Genomic DNA, 20,531 nt, shown 5'->3' with positions numbered 1-20,531 from the left:
TCAGTTCCTCAATATCTAATTAACATTCTTTCATTTTTTCCTATTACATTCACAAAGTTAAAATAACTGATATTGCTTCTATCTCCTAACTGTACCTTTGCTGTTATACTTCTAAAATACAAACATACAATTCCCAGTTTCTCCCTGCATATATGTATACACACATAAATATATGTACAGACACACACACACACACACACATGCACACACGGTTGCCTCTTCCAGTGCTATCTCGATTCATGCCATCATACAACCAGTTTCGCAAGACGAAAACCAAGACATTGTTCCTGAAAACTTTACTCCCACTAAAATTCAGTTAATTTTCCTCTTAAATATCTCTAAACTCATTGTTTTTCTTCATCTTGACCCCCACCTCACTGATTTATGCCTCTCATTTATATATGCCCCCCACTGTCCTTTACCTACCTCACCATAATGGCAACCCAGTTAGATATTTTTTATTCACTCTGTACCTATTTTTAATCCAGAAAGAACTTAAATTTAGTTAATATAATCCTCCTCAATCCTCATGCCCTTCCTCATGATACAAACTAAAATCTTTAACATCATCTATAAAATCTTGCAGCGTCTGGTCCTTGTTTATTACTGCCAGGTCATCTCTACTACATCATCATGCTTAATATTCATTTGTTTCTTTATTGTTCCAGGCATAATTCAGGGATTCTGTATATGCTGATTTTTCTTCCTGGAATGCACTTTGATTCTCAAAAGCTCAATTATCCATGACTTTATCCTGCATACCTTAAATCAAGTGCTTCTTCCACATTGAAGCCTTTTCTGAATCCCATCATTACATTTAGACTTCCTGTTAAAGTCATTCATAATATCACTTACATTTCTCATAATTCCTACTCACTGCTCTCTGTTCTGTCTCTGGACTTGAGTCCTTAGTCAATGCTTGGGCCAGGCGGAGCTGAAATGCCAGGAAATTAATTCCTCAGAAAACCACCCCTGAACAGTGAAAATTGGTGGATAAATAAATCCACCTTTTTGTCTTCAGGTAGGACAACGCTTATATTTTGAAACCTCCCAGAGATCTCCAACAAGAGTACATCAAAATTGTTCATAATCAGAATCTGCTCATTAACCTAGCCAGTATATTCACCTCTTCTTTTTTTCTCTGCCATTCTAGTATCGGTATTTCTACAAGCATCTTTAAAATAAACTATGTGCACTCAAATCTTTGTCTCAGGTTTGCATCAGGAAGAACCTAAAACTGAAACATTATCTACTGTGGGGTCTTTGCCCAAATGTCAGGTGGTTGTTGGTAGTCATTTCGCACTAAAAGTGATGCCATAAAAATTGATGGGAATCTTTGCATGCATGGAGAATACTGTAAAGAGATGATGCTCAATTAGATCTGATTTTGCAATACTTTCCATTGTCACAACTACTGGGGAAACCACTGACATTTACGAAGTATAGGTCAGGAATCCTGCTAAACATTCCGCAATACATACATACAGCATTCTGTTCAAAATGTGAATAGTGCTGTTGTAAAGCAATCCCTTCTTTAAAGTAATATGACTGGGAGGGAGTCAATCATATTGTTGAGGTATTCACAAATCAACAGCTTTAAAATTATTGTATTAGAAAAAAGAAAAGTCTAAAATTAAATACCTTAAGTCTCTTCTTAAAAAGATTAATAATGAAAAGTATATCCAATTAATATTAACAAATTCAAATTTTCCTTTTAAATATATAAACAAAATTAATAATCAGCTATAATGAGTAAAAGAATAAGAGCAACAACTAAAATTTATATCCAGAGTGAAATCAGGACTATCACTACATCTCCTATAGACATTAAAAAGATAATAGGTAAATATTATGAAAAACTCTATTCCAAAAACATTTGACATTAAATGAAATGGAAATTTTTTCCCAATACAATTTATAAATATCAACACACAAGGAAACAGAAAATCAGAGTAGCCCAGCTACTGTTTAAGCAAATGTACTTGCTATCAAACATGGTCATATAAAGAAAACTCCAGGTCTGCATGATTTCACTGATGAATTCTAACCATATATTTCCTATTTAACTAATAGTACAGACTCCAGAAAACAGAACATAAGGAAACATATCCAAACTCATTACATGAGAATAATAGGACCTAATAAAAATGTTAACAGATACTAAAATTTATTTTAAAATTGCAGACTTAAAAAAATAAAATAAAATTGGACTTATATCCCTCATGAATGATGATGCAAAACTACTTAGCGAAATAATAACAAAAAAATCTAGTAAAAAATAAGAATTATAACAAACCAGGAAGGCAAATCTGCTTTAACATTTGAGAATCTGTGCTCATCAGGCATTAAGAGAGTAAAGGGGAAAAGTTATATGGTCATTGAAATAAATTAAGAAAAGGAATTTGTCAAAAGGCATTATTTAGGCATGAGAAAAATTCAGACTCTCAGGATTATTTCCTTTGATAAAGAACCAGGCATTTTAAATTACAGACAGCGTCATAATTAAAAGTTAAATGAATAATTCACCTCCCATAATCAAGGGTGTCTAGTCTCACCATTTCTATTTAACCTTTTACTAGAGTCCTTAGGCATCGCAATTAAGCAAGAAAAAGATGCAAAAGGCAATCTAAAAAAAAGAAGGCAAACAGAACTCTCCCTTCTACAGATAGCAATTGTTTATGAGGTAAAACTTGAAAATTAACACAACTGCTACTAAAACTAATAAGTGAATTGAACATTATCTTGGTGTATATAATCCAAAAATAAAAACTTTGTACTTAACTCTCAGTATCTAACAATGGGAAAATAGATGCTTTTTAAATTTCCATTTTCAAGTAGTACCCCCCAAAACATGAAATATATAACAATAAGTTTAATCAAACATATCTGAGATCTCTAAAAAGATACAAGGCATTCCTAAGAGAATTAATGACAACAAATGGAGAGGAATATCATGTTCAGAGACTAGTAGACACAATATATTTAAGATACTAATTCCAAATTGATCCATAGATGTAACACTATCCCAATCATAATCTCACCAGGTTTTTTCCCAAGAATTTGGGGAAAACTGATTCCCAAATTTGTAAGCACAAAATGGAACATTAAAACAATCCTGAAAAAAAAAAAAAAAAAGGATGAAGTTAGGGGACTTACACTACCTGGCTTTAAGACTTATTGTAAAGCTACAGTAATCAAGACAATGTGGCACCAGCATAAAAAATGATAAATAGGTCAGTAGAAAAGAACAGAGAAACCAGAACTATATTTACATTTTTACAGGCATTTGGGGTTTTTTTTTCAGCTTTACCGAGACATAACTGACATATAACATCATGTACGTTTTAAGGTATACAGTTCGTTGGTTTCATATGCATATACTGCAAAATGATTACTGCCACAGTGCTAGCTAACAACTCCATCATGTCACATAATTATCATTTCTTGTGTATGTGTGTGTGTGTGTGTGTGTGTGTGTGTGTGGTGAGAACACAAGATCTATACTCTTAGCTACTTCCAAGTATATAACTCAGTATTATTGGGCAGCCTGGGTGGCTCAGCAGTTTAGCATCGCCTTCAACCCAGGGTATAATCCTGGAGACCCGGGATCGAGTCCCATGTCAGGCTCCCTATATGGAGCCTGCTTCTCCCTCTGCCTGTGTCTTTGCCTCTCTCTCTCTGATGAATAAATAAATAAAACCTTAAAAAAATAACTCAGTATTATTAACTATAATGATCTGCTATACTTATTAGTTCCTTAAAATTACTTATCTTAAAGCTGGAGTTTATACTCTTTGACCAACATCTCCCTGTCTCTCCAGGTATTTGTTTTTTAACGAAGATGCCAAACAATGCAATATTTAAAGAAAAGAGTTTACGGTAAGTAGTACTGGGGAAACCACTGGGAATATATGTAAAATAAAACTGAACCTTGACTCCAAACTAAGGCCATAAGCAACAATTTGAAATGGGTCAAGTTAATAAAGCTTTTATTCTTTTTTTTTTTTTTTTTTTTTTTTTTGAGAGAGAGAGTGCAAGTCGGGGAGGTATAGAGGGTGAGGAGAGACAGAACCTTAAGCACAGAGCATAGAGCTTGACAGGAGGCTTGATCTCACAATCCTGAGATTATGACCTGCGCCAAAATCAAGAGTCAGAGGCCTAACCACCTAAGCTACCCAGGCACCCCAAATCTGTAAAGCTTTTAGAAGAAAGTATATGAGAATGTCTTAGCTATTGAGAATAGTCAAAGGTCTATGGGAAAGAAGTTAAAGTGATAACATTAAAAGATAACATCAATAAAAGGAAAGATAATCCAAAGACTGGGAAGAATGTTCATAAAATACATAGCTGAACAAAGATTGGTATCTAGTATATATAAAAAGGTCTACACACCTTAATATTTTTTAAAAAGGAAAATTATTGTAGTAAATACCTCAGATGGAAGGACATACACATATCAATAAACTGAAAAATGTTCTACAGCATTTCTTATGAGAGAAATTAAAAATAAACTCACAATGAGATCTCACTCCACACCTATCATACAGGCAAAAAATAAAAGTAGACTAATATCAGTAAATATTGGTAAGGATGTGGAACAATCAAAACTTTCATATCATTGGTAGAACTGTAAAATGGCAAACCACATTTAGAAAAAGTCTGGTAGTTTCATTTTTATTTTTTATTTTTATTCTAAGCAAAACAATCAAACTAACAAAAAAAACCTGTTATATTACAGCAATTCTAGTCCTAGGTATTAACTAAAAAAATGAGAAACACATAATCCCAAAAGATTCTTACAGGAATGTTCCTCACAGCTTTATTTAAAATAACAAAATACTGAAAACATTCTAGGTGTCCATCAACAGGAAAATGCCTAAAATAGCTAAAATGGCTAAACAATTCTGATGTATTCATACAATAGAATATTATCATGAATATAAGAGAACAAACTATTGATACATTCAACAAACTAGATCAATACAAAAAAATATGCTGCATGCTCTATTAACTAAAACTGTATAGTACTGACACATGAATAGACAAGTAGGTTGTTGGACTAGAATAAAGGTCCAGAAATAGATACAAGTATATATAGAAATTTATTAGCTATCATATGATAAAGGTAGCATTTCAAATTAATAAGGCAAAGAAGGACATTTTAATAAATGGCACAGGGACAACTGGTTAGTCATTTGGAAAAAGATAAAATTAGATCCATACTTCACCACCATACTCAAGAACTTAATTCCAAATGGATTGTCAATTTAAACCTAAAAAAATGGAGCCTACAAGTACTAGAAGAAAACATATATGAATTCCTTTTTAATTTCAGCATCAGGAAAAGACTTTCTGACCATAATTCAAAAGCCAGAGACCTAGAAATGGCGGCAAAAATTATAACATAAACCCCACCATAATCAAGGTCAAAGGACAACTGACAAACTTGCAAGTTTGCAATATATACTACAGACGAAGTGTTAATATTCCTAATATATAAAGAACACTTAAAAATTGGGGATGCTAGATCAAATAAACAATAAAAAATTTGGAGACAGATACAAAAAATAATTAACAATAAGGTATAAAAATAGCCCTAAACTTGAATAAAGATATTTATTCTCACTCAGTATGAAAATATCAATAAGACAGCATTTCTCATTTATCAAGTTGGTAAAAATTAATAAGAATGACATACTGTTCTGTTGACAAGGCTATGGGAAACCTGGCACTCTCATACATTGTTGCTGGGAAGGTAATGCTATAGAACCCTCTGGAAAGAAATTTCCAATAAACTAAAACAATTACATATACATGTATTTTTTGATCCAGAATTTCCATTTCTAAGGATTTATTCTGTTTATATATACCTCCAACAAAATAAAAATGCATGTATACAGTGCTATTCATTGAAGCATTATTTGTAATTGCAAAATTTTGGAAAACAACCAAAATGCCCATATACCCAGAAAAATAGTTAAATAAACTATGGAATCCACAGAGCATTCCACACCTGTAAAAAGAATGAAGACTATTTCTATGTACAAATGTGGAGTGAGGTCTAAAATGGCAATATTGTTAGGTAGAGAAGCAAAATACAAATTTTTATGTATTATCGGATAGCTTTCATGTAGGAAAAAAAAAGAAGAAATAAGAAAATACGTCTATCTGCTCACTAATGAAAAAAAATGACAAGAAGAAATTAGTCAAATTGATTACCTGTAGGGTGAATGGAAACTGGGTAGAAAGACTGGGGAATGCAAACAGGATTATTTTATCTTTTCCTCACTTAAGCATAAGTAATTAATAATCAGTTTTTATACAAAAATCTAAGAACTATTAACTAAAGGTACTTTCTCTTTTCACTTGCTAATATGATAACACATATTACAAACAGAATGTAGAGTTTTTCTTCCTTATTTATCTTCTTTGCCTTAAATCTTTAAATGTCCATTTGACTTTACTGAGACATTTTAGTTTTCTCTCTCTTTTTAACCCCTCTGGAAACCTCAATTCGAATTCCTTATAGCCTTCGAGACAAAAATTGCTTCCCTAGTCTTACTTTTACAAAATATGTATTTTTAAATAGTCAAAGTCTCTGGAGTCAGACTCCTGAGATTGAACACTGGCTATTAGTTATGACCTTTATTTTCTTCATATGGTGTTTGGGAGATAAGTTAAATAATATGCAAACTTTTTAATACCCGGGGAAAGTACCAGAAAATGGTTTTCCTGTGCTTCCAAATTCCTTACATACGATAAAGAGTTAAATAAATGTATGACTCTCAGCAGATTTTGATTATAAATAATTGTCTGGATTGTGCAAGTAAACTTAATTGGATATTTTTTTAAATTGTGGTTATTTGGCCTAACAAAATAATTTAATTGAAAGTATGGCAATTGAAAAAATTCTTAGATGCTAAAGCCAGTATCAGTTGTGTTAAGTTTTTAAAAGAGCACAGGACTGCATGTTTAATCAAGAGAACTTTTAAAGATGTTTAAGTTTTATTTTCTATCTGGTCAAGTTTTTAAAAATATTTTTTTAAGCATGAGAAGACTCAACTCTAAGAGATTATAATTTGTGTGCATATTTATTTCACAAACTTCTTCATTCTCAGGTCAATAATGAATAATACTTGCTAAAGAATATATCCACTCTTAGTAAATCATCTGACTTTATATGCTTGCTTTAAGAACATGTACTTAAAGTGTTTCTTCAATATTTCAAGTTGGGTTTAAGTCTACTGCTCCTTTAGTAAGTGAACATCTCACTTGACAAGTGAGATTACTTTTATGGACATTCCACATCCGGCTAAGTCTTATACATCTCTTCTACTCATAGATCACGATTTCAAAATGATCATAATTTAGAATTTGACCAAAGAGTAAGATCAAGTGACTTAAATGCATCCATATGATCTTTGTTCAGTGCAGCATATATTTATAAGGCTTCCTCAGGTTTAAGATGTAAATTATGATATATGTTCTCCTTACTCATAAATTAGATTCATCATAAATGAGTTCTATGATCATTACATATTTGTGACTATCTAGACATCAGTATAAGATTACATCTGAGATCAAATTTATTAAAACTACTCAAAAATGCAGAAAAATGAATCATTCTTTGATCTCTCTTTCTCTTGCCTATAATGTCATAAAAAGAGACTGATTCACATCACCAGAGGGGAGAAAATAATTGAGGTGACAATGATCTTTTAGCCAGTAAGACTTCAGTCTGCAAAGGCATTTACACAAATTGAGTTGTACTAAAATTTAATTTGTAATATAATGATTGCTGAGAGTTGAGTACTTCATTTAAGTTGTTAATTGACTACAGAATTTTGCCAGTAACCAACGGAATGAATGAGTGATGAAGAGATTAGTACTTTTTTTCATGCTTCTACAAACTTTAAAAGGTATACATACTTCCAAGCATTTTCTGCTTCCTGGAAGGAGTTTAATCACATATTGTAGCCAAACCCCTTCAATAACATGGAAAATACTTTTTCATTATTTAATCTTCACCTGTAACAGCCATCTGTTCAACTAGAATTCTACTCCCATAGGCACTGGATGTTTTCCTCTCAAGTATAAAGTTAGCAACATGCCACTTCATGTTCTCAGTGAGTATAACAAACCATGCAGCATATTAAAATCATAGAAACATGTTTTATATCTAAGAATACTACATTACCAATGATATGACCAGGAGCTCAATGATATTTTAAGCATCAGGCAAACTTAACTAATAATTGTGTGCGTGTTGAATAGTTCTGAAGTATTTTTGAAAATTTAAATTCTGTGGATGATTTTATTGATAGATGGATATTGCAGACTTTACCCTGGAATTTAGCTCACCTTTGTGAGATGTAAAAATAGTCATTTATACATATCTGAAATTAGGAATATAGAAATAAAATCATTTCTGAGACATAGAAGGAACCTCTGAAACTTTTTTTAAAGATTTATAAACATATAATCTTTTTAAAAAAGATTTATATATATATATATATATAGAGAGAGAGAGAGAGAGAGAGAGAGCGCGTGCGTGAGCATGTGGGGGCAGGGGCAGAGAGAGAGGGAGAGAGAGAATCTTAAACAGACTCCATGCTGACCATGGAGTCCAGTGTGGGGCTTGATATCATGACCCTGAGACCATGACTTGAGCCAAAATCAAGAGTGAGACACTCAAATGACTCAGCTACTCAGATGCCCCAGGAATCTCTGAAACCTCTAATATAATTCCCAATTCAAAATTTATATCCCATCTAGAATATCTCCAACAAGTATTTAACAAGCCTGTTTTTCAACCTGGATGGATTAGGAACCTATCATTCCAACCAGTCAAAGCATGATTGTGTAAGTCGAATTTTTGAAAGCATAGATATGACATGCAAATCTTAGTTACACAATATGTAAATGCATGTTGAATTGAGTAAATTTTTCTTTATTATAAAAGTGTTAATGTATTTCATATTATTGTCATTATTCATAATTCAAATAAATATGACGACTATATAGGTCTGTAAAAGGAGGCTTTGTTATTGGTAAAAAGGTTAGGTGGGCTTTTTCTAGTCTTGTGAAGATTCAACTTGTAAGACAGTTTATACAAGCTGTCTTCAGTTTATAGGATAATTGTTTTTAATTCTTTCAAGAATTGGGTTCCAACCTGAATGATTTCAAGGTTGCTGACCCACCCATCTGACATTATCTCCAATATTCCTTTAATTGAGAAAACAGATTTTTAAATGAGATAGAAATCAGAAGATTCCTATGTTCTAGATTTAGAGCTATTTGTCTTTACAATGTCTTTCCTTCCCTCTGGGTACGTAGTTTCATTTTAGCTTAGGGGAGAAGGCAAAAAAAAAAAAAAAAAAATTCCTGTCAGGCTTTATTCAAATTCATTCAGCTTCCAATTTGACCAACTTCTGACCACAGCATTACTTTAAAAAAGTGGGGGGGGGGGGGGGACCTGGGTGGCTCTGCAGTTGGGCATCTGCCTTCAGCTCAGATAGTGACCCTGGGGTCCTGGGATTAAGTCCCACATCAGGCTTCCTGCAGGAAGCCTGCTTTTCCCTCTGCCTGTGTCTCTCTCTCTATCTCTGTGTGTGTGTGTCTCTCTCATGAATGATATAAAATCTTAAAAAAAATTTTTTTTTTCAAATACCTTGTTAAGTTTCAGCCAGGACCAAAAGTAAATATGCCTGTTAGTATTGAACAACCTCAAAAGATACTACCTTCCCAAAATCCAGAGCCACTCCCAAAAATAGCTAAAGAATGAAAGACTTAGACAATCCCCCTGAGAGCTGGCTACAGTTGGGAGGACCCTAGCCACAAATGAACTGCAGGCTACATTTCCGTCCAGTCGTATTTCAGGGACCCCCCAATTTGAGAGTAGACCTACTCGCATACACAAGAACAGATGATGTGCGTGACCCAGACAGGTAGAAAGCCAAGCCAAGTTCCCAGCATACTAAATGAGACAAATAAGAAGGAAATCATGATTTCTGAGAAAGAAAGGATCAATCCCAAAACCAAATTTATAAGAGTCTGGATTTGGAAAAGAAGAGATAATGAAATTTTACCTTCCTTTATTGATCTGGCACTCCAGAGATCTGGGAGACCTGACTGGTAGAAATTCTCACCGTTCCCTGGCTTCTGATAGCTTTCCCAAGATTTCATAGGTAAGCACCTGAGCAAGTGAATTTAAAGTAGAAAATACAGCCCAGGGATTTGCAAGATTTTCCATTAATTTTAATTTTAGTTTCCCCCTGGCTGTTAATAAGTAATTGGCAGCAGTTTACCACTGAATCTCTCAGGCCTGCCAACCCTAGGAGGGAGCCGAAGGGGGAATGCACTTTTGAGTATAGATACGAGAACATCTGAGTGTAAATTCGACAAAACCTTCAAGGACAATCACATTTACAAAGATTCAATATCATAAAGATAATACCATTTCTCCAAAACGAATCTTTAATTTCTGGTCCTGCTATTAGCTTTGTAGAATTTGAATTTTGATCCTAAAATTATTGGGGGGAGAGGGAAAGACTATAATTTTTTTTCAAATATGTCAATATGGCAATATATGTTCATTTTTCTGGTGTCCTAGGCTTAGCTAATGAAATGAGATTTTCAAATTTCATTTTCAAATTTCAGGGAGCCAAATTCATGCCTAAGAGAGATGCATCACTGGCTTGGGAATTTGTGGTGTTTTGCAGTACAGTGAAACGTCTTTGCATGGAAATTTTCTTGAGTTTGGCGGGTCACTTGTCAATCTAACCAGTTCCACGACCAAGTTATCGTAGCACTTATGCTTATCTAAGCATCTCAGACTTAGATGGCAAGCATTCTAAGAGCTGCTAAGTGCTTACCCATACCCATCAATTTTGCAGTTTGGGCTTCCAAGACACATTAGAAATAGATCTGTTATTCCTTATGACAAGAAGAGTTCTTTGTAGTGGCAGATGCCCTGATAGCTTTTAATGTTCAACTTGTACCTAGTTGAACTTTTGTTTTTTTTTTTTTTTAATTTTTTTTTAATTTTTATTTATTTATGATAGTCACAGAGAGAGAGAGAGAGAGGCAGAGACACAGGCAGAGGGAGAAGCAGGCTCCATGCACCGGGAGCCTGACGTGGGATTCGATCCCGGGTCTCCAGGATCACGCCCTGGGCCAAAGGCAGGCGCTAAACCACTGCGCCACCCAGGGATCCCTGAACTTTTGTTATGTTGGTCAAAATATTCTGATTCCTTGTCTTATTTCCCCAAGTCCCCCAATTGTTATGATGTAGACTTACGTTGAGGCTTTGTGAGTCACCTAACAACTGCCACCCATTTCAGACATTGGATTTCCTTCAAGTCCTCTGATGGCTGCCACCCACCATAGACTCCCAATATAATTACCCCCAGGACATTTACAGGATCCCAGAAGCTTTCTGGGAGTTATTAAACTGCAGAACCTTTATAGGGTCCCAGAATCTTTCTAGGAATGATATATGTGTGTGTGCATGTGTGTGTGTATGTACATACATATATATACATATATGTGTATATGTATATATACACATACATTTATATAAATATATAAAAATATATTTATATAAATATATGTAAAATATGTTTATATATAAATATATGTAAAATATATTTATATATAAATATATAATATAGTATATATTTTAACTTTATATATTATATTATGTATATAATATATATATATATCCCCCCAAATAAAGTTTGTTTTAATTGGAGAGCTGCACACAGAGGAGCTCAAATCCAAGAGTGACTTAACCACAGCCCTCACTAATGATGACAGGAAAGTCGAAGTGAAAAGGTTCAGTGGGCATCACACCTATGTATCCAGTTGTCCTGTGGGCTGTTGGAGGTCAGATTCAGGTCCCACTCCTCATCACCAAAAATTGTTAAAAAATAATTAAAGACGACAATTTCAGTGATACAAACTTTATTTAACATTCAGGATGTGAACAGTCTCCTTTCAGAGAACTGCAAAATAGAGCAGAAGGCAGGAAGCTTTACAGGATGAAGAATAAGGAATAAGAAAAAAATAGAAAATATCTAATTGGCTGGGTCACATAGTCAATCGTCTTTGGGGTGAAAAAATTCAGAGTTGGCTTGTGTTTGGGAACTAGCTGGCTGGATGTACTATGTTTCTGATAAAGCAGAGCATTTATAGGGACAAGAAAATTAAGTTTTGGTTTGACTAGCATCCTGGGCAGGAGTGGATCCATCTTGAGCCTACAAATGTATTTCAACCCTAACAACAAAAGCAACTTTTCTTTAGTTAAGAAAGAAAACCTAAAGAGACATATATATATATATATGGAAAATGGAATACACAAAAAGAATCTATTCACAAAGGTAATACCATGATTACATAATATATTATAAAGGTAATACTGAAAGTTTAAAAAATAGATAAACCTTAACTTATTCAAAATATTGATTTACTATTTTAAGAGGCAAGGAAATTCCAGGTATTTGTATGTATTCGGTGTATTGCAATAGTAATAACAGAAAAAGGCATTTGTGGTGCATAATTTTATATATCAATTAGATTATACCACAGAGTGGCCATTTTATTAAATATTATTCTGGGGGTGCCTGTGTGTTTTAGAATGAGACAAACTGAGTGAAGGCTGACTATCCTCTCTAACCAATCATTTAAAGGACTGAATGGACCCAAAAAAAGCTAAGTAAGGGAGAATTCCTCCTGCCTGCCCTGGAACTGAGACCTCAGCTTTTTCCTGCCTTCAAACCCGAACAGCAGCTCCTCCTGGGCCTCGGGCGTGGGCTGGACCACACCGGCCTGCGCGGCCCTGCAGATCACAGGATCCGTCCGCCTTCATGATCCTGTGGCCGGTTCCTTACAAAGAATCCTTTAGTAGTTCCAAAAAACCCTTAGTGATAGAGCAATAGAAAAAATAGTGGAGCAATTCTCTTTATGAACAAACATGTAAAAAAACATAAATGAAATAACAGAGCGCCAGTAATACAGATGCATACATGCTTATTTCCACACAGACCCTCCATGGTCACGTAATACTGTTCCTGGGAATGCGGGGAACACCTCTTTATGAATTTTGGCACATGGATTGATTACACGGAAAAGAAAATCATGACTCTAGCAGTAGCTAGAAGAAAACGTGATAAAAGTTAGAGCTCATTCATCCCAAATGCTTCAATTAAACAGAATTTTTTTTAATTTTTTTAAATTTTTATTTATTTATGATAGAGAGAGAGAGAGAGAGAGGCAGAGACACAGGCAGAGGGAGAAGCAGGCTCCATGCACCGGGAGCCCGACGTGGGATTCCATCCCGGGTCTCCAGGATCGCGCCCTGGGCCAAAGGCAGGCGCCAAACCGCTGCACCACCCAGGGATCCCAATTAAACAGAATTATAGAAAAAATGTTAGCTTAATAAAAATATACAACAAATATCAACATGATAAAGAGAAGGTAGGTGAAAAGAGACAAGATGGCGGCGCGCGGCCCTAACCCTGGGGCCCTAACCCCGCGCCGCTAACTCACCCTCGGGGCTTCCGCAGCATCCTGGGCACGGACCAACTGGACCTGAGACGTAAGAACAGTCGGACGCCACCGAGAGGAGGGCCTCCGCTCCTAACCGGGTGGGAGGGGACTGAAGTGCGGGCGCCTGCGAGGCGCTGGGCTCCAGCGGAAGGGGAGAGCCCCGGCCGGAAGCGCAGCCCCAGGCCGGAAGCGCAGCCCCGGACGCGCCGGGACCTTACCAGTCCGCGGGAGCTTCCCGGCCCGAAGAGGGCTCCGCGGGGAAGTTGGCAGAACTGGGATCACAGGGAAGCTTCCAGATCCCCCGCCTGCCCTGGGGCGCCCAGGCCCCTGCGGACCGGGAGCTGTGGTGGATACTGCGGGAGCTGACTCCAGGGCTGGAGAGCTGGCCGCCGCCACTGTGGCTGTTCCTCCTGGTGTCACCGTCGGCCTGGGACGGAGCGGGGCGCCACGGAGCAGGGGCCTCACGGGATAAACAGCTCCCACTGAGCCATGCACCTGGCAGGGGGCGGGGCAGAGCCTGCAGGTGCACACACCTGAGAGTCAGCACGGCAGCCCCTCCCCCAGAGACCAGCTGGAAGGTTAGGGGAAGAGCAAGTTCTTGACCAAGCAGCGCTGGAAAGCTCCAGGACCAAGGGAAAGTTGAGGGAATATAGTATATAGATCTAGAGGGTCCCCCCTTTTTTTTTATTTTTTTTCCATTACAATTCATTTTTATATCAGACTAAAACTTTCCAATATTTTATCTCTTTTCCCACCTTAATTATAATATTTAACCAGCTCTTCATATTTAAGTTTCTTCCTTTTTGACTTTCATATTTCTACAATTACATGTCTTAGATATATTTTTCACTTCAGATTCCCTTCAACATATTCAATTTAATTTTGGGAGATATATGAGATAGAGGTTTTTGTTTTGTGTTTTGTGCTTTCTCTGCGTTGTTTTCTTCTACAATGGCAGAAGTTAATACCTTCTAAAATATGACGAACATGCACCCAGAACCAAGTGGTATACTGTGCTGGTTCATTTTGTGAGATTCCTCATTCCCATTCTGTCCCCCTCTTTTCTCTCATTTATGTTTTGGTGGTCAGTATTGGGGCCTTCTACAAGTATTTCTGGTTTATATAAATTTGGGACTGAGCATCTTCTAACATAAAGAACAAAATACGCTCAGAACCAGGAGGATCACCCTCTAGGACTCCTCAGATAGATGACATTCTCTCTTCACTGCCACTTCTTCACTACCATCATCCCTCAGTGGCCTCCCTTTTTTTCTTTTCTTCCTCTTTACTTATTTATTTTATTCTTTTTCTTTTTAATTCTTCTTTGGGGTTTTAGCCTTTTATTTTTACTACTTTGTTTCACTTTACTGGTCCTTTTGTTTTATTTTGTTCTGATCTTTTTTATTTTCTGGCCTCCGAACTCATCAGAATCATCTGGAGTGGAATTTACTTAGATTTTGGTTGATATTCTTGACTCAGCCCACTCATACAGCCACTCTGCACTGAACAAGATGACTAGAAAGAACTCACCACAAAAGAAAGAATCGGAAACAGTACTCTGCCACAGAGTTACAGAATTTGGATTTCAATTCTATGTCAGAAAGCCAGTTCATAAGTATAATTATATAGCTACTGATGGATCTCGAAAAAAACCATAAAGTATTCTAGAGGTTTCATCACTGCAGAATTTAGATCTGATCAAGCTGAAATTAAAAATCAATTAAATGAGATGCAATCCAAACTGGAGGTCCTAACTGCTAGAGTTAGAGGTGGAAGAAAGAGTGAGTGACATAGGAGACAAGTTGATGGTAATGAAGGAAGCTGAGGAAAAAGAAAAACAATTGAGATACCATGAGGAAAGGTTAAGGGAAATAAATGATAACCTGAGAAGGAAGAATCTACGTATTATTGGGGTTCCAGAGAGTGCAGAGAGGGCCAGAGGGCCAGAAAGCATATTTGAACAAATCATATCCAAGAACTTTTCTAGTTTGGGGAGGGAAACAGGCATTCAGATACAAGAGATAGAAAGGTTCCCCCTCCCAAAAAAAAATCAATAAAAATAATTCAACACTTTGACATTTAATAGTAAAATTTCAAATTCCAAAGATAAAGAGAAAATCCTAAAAGCAGCAAGAGAAAAGATTCCTAACTTACATAGGGAGAAATATTAGGTTAACAGCAGATCTCTCCACAGAGACCTGGATGCCGGATGGGCTGGCAGGATATATTCAGGGTCCTAAATGAGAACCTTCAGCCAAGAATATCCAGTAAGGTTCTCATTCAGAATAGAAGGAGAGATAAAGAGCTTCCAGAATAGGAAAAAACGGAAAGAATATGTGACCACCAAACCAGCTCTGCAAGAAATATTAAGGGGGACCCTGTAAAAGAGGAAGCCCAAAGAAATAATCCACAAAAACAGGAACTGAATAGGTATTACAATGACACTAAATTCATATCTTTCAATAGTAACTCTGACTGTGAACGGGCTTAATGATCCCATGAAAAGATGCAGGGTGTCAAACTAAATAAAAAAGCAAGACCCATCTATTTGCTGTCTACAAGAGACTCATTTTAGATGTAAGTATACCTCCAGTCTAAAAAGGAGGGGTGGAGAACCACTTACCATTCAAATGGTCCTCAAAAGAAAGCTGGGGTAGCAATCCTGTCAGATAAATTAGACTTTATCCCAAAGACTGTAGTAAGAGATGAAAAGGGACACTATATCATGCTTAAATGGTCTATCCAACAAGAAAACCTAATAATCATGAATATTTATGCCCCTAATGTGGGAGCTGCCAAGTATATCAATCAATTAATAACCAATGTAAAGAGATACTTAGATAATACACTTATAATAGGAGACTTCAACATGGCACTTTCTGGAAATCACAGATCTAAGCAGAACATCACCAAAGAATCAGGGCCTTAAATGATACATTGGACCAGATGGATTTCACAGGTATGTACAGAACTTTCCATCCAACTGCAACTGAATACACATTGTTATCAAGTGCACATGGAACTTTCTCCAGAATAGACCACATATTGAGTCACAAATCAGGTCTCAACCAATACCAAAAGATTGAAATTGTCCCCTGCATATTTTCAGACCACAATGCTCTGAAATTAGACCTCAATAACAAGAAGAAATGAGACATGGAGGTTAAAGAGCATCCTGCTAAAAGATGAATGTGTCAACCAAGAAACTAGAGAAGAATTAAAAAGATTCATGGAAACTAATGAAAATGAAGATACAACCATTTTAAATCTTTGGGATTCAGCAAAAGCAGTCCTAAGAGGGAAAAACATCGCAAGACAAGCCTTCCTCAAAATATTGGAAAAAACTCAAATACACATGCTAACCTCACACCTAAAGGAATTAGAGAAAGAACAACAATCAAACCCACACCAGCCAGAAGAAGGGAGAAATAAAAATTCAAGCAGAACTCAATGAAATAGAGACCAGAAGAACTAGAACAGATCAACAAAACCGGAGTTGGTTCTTTGAAAGAGTAAGATAGATACACCCCAAGCCAGCCATATTAAAAAGAAAAGAAAAATAGTTAAATTAATAAAATCATGAATGAAAAAGGAGAGATCACAACCAATGCCAAGGAAATACAAACGATGTTAAAAACGTATTATAAGCAGCTATATGCCAACAAATTAGGCAATTTAGAAGAAATGGCTGCATTTCTGGAAACCCTCAAATTATCAAAACTGGAGCAGGAAGAAATAAAAAACCTGAACAGGCCAATAACCAGTGAGGAAATTGAAGCAGTCATCAAAAACCTCCCAAGACACAAAAGACTAGGGACAGATGGCGTCCCAGGGGAATTCTATCAAACATTTAAGGAAGAAATGAGACCTATTCTACTAAAGCTGGTCTGAAGGATAGAAAGGGATGGAATACTTCCAAACTTGTTTTATGAGGCGAGAATCACCTTGATTCCAAAACCGAAGATCCCTCCAAAAAGGAGATATATAAACCAATATCTCTGATGAACATAGAAGCAACAATTCTCACCATGAGACTAGCCAATTGGTTACAACGGTACATTAAGAGGATTATTCACCACATCTAAGTAGGATTTGTCCCCAGCATGCAAAGTTGGTTTAACACTCATAAAACAATCAACGTGATTGATCACAAAAGTAAGAGATAAAACAAGAACCATATGATCCTCTCAATAGATCCAAATAAAGACTTGACAAAATACAGGATCCATTCCTGATCAGAACTCTTCAGAGCTTAGGGTTAGAGGGAACATTCCTAAGTATATTAAAAGCCATCTATGAAAACCCCACAGCAAATATCATTCTCAATGGGGAAACACTGGCAGCCTTTCCTCTAAGATCAGGAACAAGACAGGGATGTCCACTCTCACCACTGCTATTCAACATAGTACTAGAACTCCAAGCCTCAGCAATCAGACAACAAAAAGAAATAAAAGGCATTCAAACTGGCAAAGAAGAAGTTAAACTCTCCCTCTTTGCAGATGACATGATACTGTACATAGAAAACCCAAAAGACTCCACCCCAAGATTGCTAGAACTCATACAGTAATTTGGCAGTGTGGCAGGATACAAAATCAATGCCCAGAAGTCAGTGGCATTTCTATAAACTAACAATGAGACAGAAGAAAGAGAAATTAAGGAGTCAATCCCATTTACAATTGCACCCAAAAGCATAAGATACCTAGGAATAAACCTAACCAAAGAGGTAAAGGATCTATACCCTAAAAACTACAGAACACTTCTGAAAGAAATTGAGGAAGACACAAAGAGATGGAAAACTATTCCATGTTCATGGATTGGCAGAATTAATATTGTGAAAATGTCCATGCTACCCAGGGCCATTTACTCGTTCACTGCAATCCCTGTCAAAATACCATGGACTTTCTTCAGAGAGTTGGAACAAATCATCTTAAGATTTGTGTGGAATCAGAAAAGACCCTGAATAGCCAAGGGAATATTGAAAAAGAAAACCAGAGCTGGGGGCATCATAATGCCAGATTTCAAGCTGTACTACAAAGCTGTGATCATCAAGACAGTGTGGTCCTGGCACCAAAACAGACACATAGATCAATGGAACAGAATAGAGAACCCAGAAATGAGCCCTCAACTCTATGATTAACTAATATTTGACAAAGCAGGAAAGACTATCCACAGTCTCTTCAATAAATGGTGCTGGGAAAATTGGACATCCACATGCAGAAGAATGAAACTAGACCATTCTTTTACACCATACACAAAGACAAACTCAAAATGGTTGAAAGATCTAAATATGAGACAAGAATCCATCAAAATCCTAGAGGAGAACACAGGCAATACCCTTTTTTGAACCTGGCCACAGCAACTTCTTGGAAGATACATCTATGAAGGCAAAGGAAACAAAAGGAAAAATGAACTTAATTGGGACTTATCAAGATAAAAAGCTTCTGCACAGCAAAAGAAACAGTCAAGAAAACTATAAGACAACCTACAGAATGGGAGAAGAGATTTGTAAACGACGTATTAGATAAAGGGTTAATATCCAAGATCTATAAGGAACTTATTAAACTCAACAGCAAAGAAACAAACAATCTAATCATGAAATGGAAAAAACAAAACAAATCAAAAAATGAAATTTCACCAAAGAAGACCTACCCATAGCCAACAAGCACATGAGAAAATGCTCTGCCTCACTTGCCATCAGAGAAATACAAATCAAAACCATGATGAGATCCCACCTCACACCAGTGAAAATGGCTAAAATTAACAAGACAGGAAACAACAAATATTGGAGCGGATGTGGAGAAAGGGGAACCCTCTTGCCTTGTTGGTGGGAATGTGAACTGGTACAGCCACTCTGGAAAACTGTGTAGAGGTTCCTCGAAGAGTTAAAAATATAGCTACCCTACAACCCAGCAATTGCACTGCTGGGGATTTACCCCAAAGATACAGATGCAGTGAAACGCCGGGACACCTGCACCCCAATGTTTCTAGCAGCAATGTCCACAATAGCCAAACAGTGGAAGGAGCCTTGGTGTCCTTCAACAAATGAATGGATAAAGAAGATGTGATCTATATATACAATGGAATATAACTCAGCCATTAGGACGAATACCCACCTTTTGCTTCGATGTGGATGGAACTGGAGGGTATGATGCTCAGTGAAGTAAGTCAATCAGAGAAGCACAATAATCATATGATTTTACTCAATTGGGGAATATAATAAATAGTCAAAGGGATTATAAGGCAAAGGAGGGAAATGAGTGGGAAAAATTAGACAGGAAGACAAATCATAAGAGACTCCTAACTCTAGTAAATGAACAAAGCATTATGGAAGGGGAGGTGAGAGGGGGAATGGTGTAACTGAGTGACGGGCACCGAGGAGGACATTTTGTGGGATGAGCACTGAGTGTTATACTATATGTTAGCAAATTGAACTTCAATAAAATAAAAAATAAATGGCCAAAGAGAGAAGAACTTGACTCTTATAAAACATTAATAATATGTAAAATATATCTTAGAGAGAAGAGATGACATATAGATGATAGAAAGATTGATTGATTGATGATAGATAGATGATAGATAGATGATAGATAGATAGATAGATAGATAGATAGATAGATAGATAGATAGATACATGATAGAAAGAATCTATTTCTTTGTGTATAAAGGAATATCTAGAATGACAATCATTTGATATTTCCCAGTGGTCAGATTTTATTGGTTTTCAGTTCTTCTTTATACATGTTTATATTACTTCAATTATTTATATTTAGTAGGAATATCTTCACAAAAATAAATTATAATATTTCAAGAGAAAATAATTTCCTATGGTTAATTTTAAGTATATTTTATTGTTGTGATATTTAATATTGCCTAAAGCAAGATTTGATTTCTTACTTGAAAGATACTTTCTTAAATATCTGAAAAGTGTTCCAATTTACACAAATGGTACATAATACGACAGAAATACTAGAACATTTAGCCAC

General features: G+C 36.1%; 2 long non-coding RNA genes across 6 annotated transcripts in view; one reads left to right on the top strand and one right to left on the bottom strand.

Moving 5' to 3' along the window:
* LOC144305048 (uncharacterized) overlaps positions 1 to 13,707 on the bottom strand; it is a 167,477-nt gene extending 153,770 nt beyond the window's left edge. The window contains exon 1 of the long non-coding RNA XR_013372085.1: positions 13,549 to 13,707. This is a non-coding gene — a long non-coding RNA (uncharacterized LOC144305048). The remainder of the gene's footprint in view (positions 1 to 13,548) is intronic.
* The window catches only part of LOC144305046 (uncharacterized), a 59,103-nt gene that overhangs the window by 8,247 nt on the left and 30,325 nt on the right, over positions 1 to 20,531 (top strand). For all 5 annotated transcript variants that reach the window (XR_013372074.1, XR_013372076.1, XR_013372075.1 and 2 more), the window contains exon 2: positions 3,822 to 3,879. This is a non-coding gene — a long non-coding RNA (uncharacterized LOC144305046). The remainder of the gene's footprint in view (positions 1 to 3,821; positions 3,880 to 20,531) is intronic.

The sequence above is a fragment of the Canis aureus genome, chromosome 35 (genome assembly GCF_053574225.1).
Source record: "Canis aureus isolate CA01 chromosome 35, VMU_Caureus_v.1.0, whole genome shotgun sequence".
In the NCBI taxonomy this organism is placed as follows: Eukaryota; Metazoa; Chordata; class Mammalia; order Carnivora; family Canidae; genus Canis; species Canis aureus.
This window is presented reverse-complemented; position numbering and strand designations above follow the sequence as displayed.